Source organism: Centrocercus urophasianus, unplaced genomic scaffold (assembly GCF_019232065.1).
Source record: "Centrocercus urophasianus isolate 14NV4802_14NV808 unplaced genomic scaffold, USGS_Curo_1.0 seq_13, whole genome shotgun sequence".
In the NCBI taxonomy this organism is placed as follows: domain Eukaryota; kingdom Metazoa; phylum Chordata; class Aves; order Galliformes; family Phasianidae; genus Centrocercus; species Centrocercus urophasianus.
Window position 1 is genome coordinate 38,110,920 of NW_024884475.1, and position 3,351 is coordinate 38,114,270.

The following is a 3,351-nucleotide window of genomic DNA, read 5'->3' on the forward strand; positions in this document are numbered from 1 at the left end:
TCAGGCTATGGCTAACAGGTTGAATTTTATCTTTAGATCTATGAATGGGAGAGAACTGAATAGAAGAATGCTATTATTTAGTGTAACATTAATGAGAGCAATCCTACAATCGTACACCCAACTGTCATGCCAGTTTTTTCATTACATCTACAGAGCTAGAAAAGGTACAGCAATAAGCATTAAAATGATACAAGAAAAGGAGAACACAGCTTAGAGCAAGATTTTAAGTAGGTTAATCTACCTAAAAAAGACTAAAAAGTTGATACCTTCAGCAAAAATAAGAGATACAAAACAAAAGCTGTATAACTAAAAGACAAGGCAAGGGCAATGGTTGAAGCCAAATGAAAACAAGTTTAAACAAGAAATAGAGCACAGATATTTAACTGATTAACTGCTTAAACCGATTATCTAGGGAAATGCAGAATTCTCATCCCCTGATGTATTCACATGATGTCCAGAAGTGATACATTGCACAAACCGCCTATGGGGCTTGACACAGCAGTTAAGAGGGAAATGGAAAGACCAACCCTTCATAGAACAAGCTAGACAATACAGAGATTCCTTCCAGAAATTAAAAAACAATTCTATTAACTTGTCCATACTACTGTGAATGACTAAACCAAAGAAACATCATTATCAGGATAGCACACTACATCCAGTGCCACCATTACACACCTCAGGCTGTCCCAGGTTCTTCAGGGTCTCAACAGGCATGGAGCCAAAGCTCAGGATGCACTCATTTCATCCCTAGAACACCTGTCATGAGACACCTTTGCTGAAAACTCCTAAAGCTTCTGGAATCCTTAACTGCCTAAACATAAGGGAACTGCTGCCCCAAGGGCAACACGCAATCAGATTACCGTAGAGACTGCAGTGCCATGTGTAACTGTTTGAAGTGAACTTCAAAGTATCCATGAAAGACAAAGGTCAGAATCATCATAGTTCTGTGATTTTCAGTTTTCAGTATTCCACATCATAACATCACGGGGGGCACTGGGAGTTTAACTGTTAATGCTCAAGTCCTGGGTACCTACCCAGAAGAGAAGAAGAACTACATTCCCCAGGGGACTCTGCAGTCATGGAGAGGAGATGGAACTCCTGGCAAGGTCACCTGACGGGCTCTTTTTTCATCTGTTCTTCTTCATGGCGCTGCTCCCACCTCCCTGCTGCTCAGCTGGACTGCACGTCTCACCTCAGCGCTGTGGTGAGGCCTATCCACCTTTCAGACATTCTCTCTCTCTCATTATATTTATTAGCTTCAATTCTGATTGTATTGTATTATAGTGTGCTATCTTGCATTTCGATACTACATTTAGTAAACTAGTTTGTTTCTCCTCAGACCATTGCTGCTGTTTTTAATTATTTTGGGGTCCCTTGTTCCCTTTTTCCAGAGGCACGGATTTTGCAAAATCCCTCTGCCCCGCTGGTCATAGAACCGGGCCAAACCAGCCCGGAAGCCACTGACAACAATCAAACAAATGAACAACCAAACAAACGAACGACCACTTACCCCTCTCTGAAGATCAAAGCTTGCCAAGCCCTCCATAGGACAGAATCTCCAAGTGCAAACCCTCCCCTGGTGCTGGCCAGCCCTTAAATGCGGTCAGGCTGGCCACAGGTGAATTGCTCACACCTGTGCTCCCAGAGCTGGCTCTGCCCCTTCACCAGGTGCTCAATCACTGGTTCAGGCCGAGCCTTAATGGTTCCTATAGAATTATATACAGGTGAATATGTACAATTTGCTTTTGTTGATCTGCCACCCATGGATCTAAGACCTCAGCTTGGTACAATGCTAGATCCAAGGAGTGGTGACAAGTCTCCCTCTTGATCTATTTTCACTCTTTAGTAGCTATTGCCTAAATTTACCTCAAAGTAGCTGTTAAGGGAATAACACCTGCGCTAAAGTAACCCAACCAGGTGGGACAAGACACTTCTCTGCTCCTTTAGCTGTAGGAATCACATTAGATATGTGATATTCTTCCTCTCTTCAGCTGCTCCATGTCCTGCCATGGGAGGAGATGGCTCTGCCTGCTCCTCCTTAAAAACAAAACTATCTGCCCATCTGCCTTTCATCAGTTCTACTTCAGGGGTTTCATTTGTAATGACTTTGGTAGAAAGTGTGTAATTATTTCTGAAGATCAGTCTTTACTGCCTATCTCTGATCAGAAAAATATCCATACCAGGAGAAGCAGAACTTTCACAATTCCCTAGAAAATAATTAGGGGAAAGGTTGGACATCTTAAAATAGCCACAAAATCTTCTCTGCGGGGAGGAATCAAAACAAGCGCCATAAGAGATTGCCATTCTATCTCATTGCTGTCTTTTTAAATTTTGCTTCTTTTGCTGGCTAACAGTACTGCACATCTTAATTGCAATATTTTGATTCTAATGGTTAGAAGAAATATTTTAGTACAGTCATATGATACCAACTGACCTAAACATAAAGAATGCCTGGAATCAGATGCTATTCCTTGAATTACTTGCTACATGAGATAAAGTTGGCCTTTCAGCTGTAAAGCTTGTGAGATTTGTTCTGCTTCAGTCAGCTCATTAATTCAAAGAACTTGAATTCAACTCTTAATACATCTTAATCTTTTAGTGGCATACAATGTCACGCTTTGTATTTCCTTTAGAGAAGGCAATATAGACTTTTTTATATATGCACATGAGAGCCCATGCAATTATTTCATAGTTACTTGATAGTACCTCTGCAACTTTCCAATTTAAGATAAGGTATGAATATTATTTCAGATACCTGAAAAGAGAAGTATGAAAACAAATTATCTTTATTGGAAGCACCATCACACAGATAAAATTCCCAAATTAACTGGAACTCAAAGCACCCTGATATCCAAAATACACCCTATATAATTACCACAATTTTTAAAAAAATGCATATTATATTCATTTTCTATATATGCTTCATGGTTTCAACAGCTACAGACCCATAAGTTAGAAAACACACTGAAATGTACTGAGTTTATTAATCATGTAAAGACAGTACAATAGAAGTATTATTAAATTTAACTTCTTAGTTCTGAAACTGCTTGTTTTGGAACACATTAAGAGGAGGTCAACACAGGCACTGCAGTCTGCAATTCATGTATTAGATCGCCAATTTCACGAGGCCGGGAACCGCACAGGCCCCGGCATCCGCTACCACAGCGCCCTCTCGCGGGCGCGGCGCAGCGCACACGGTCGCCTATCGCTGCAGGGCGGCGCGAGTGGGCGGTTCGCACTCGGTCGTTGTTAAACGGGGCGGTGCACGTTCGGGTTCTGGCAGGCCGAACCAGCGAAGGGGATGGGGGACGACATGCCCCCCTCCCCCCCCCCCCCCAATTCATGTATTAG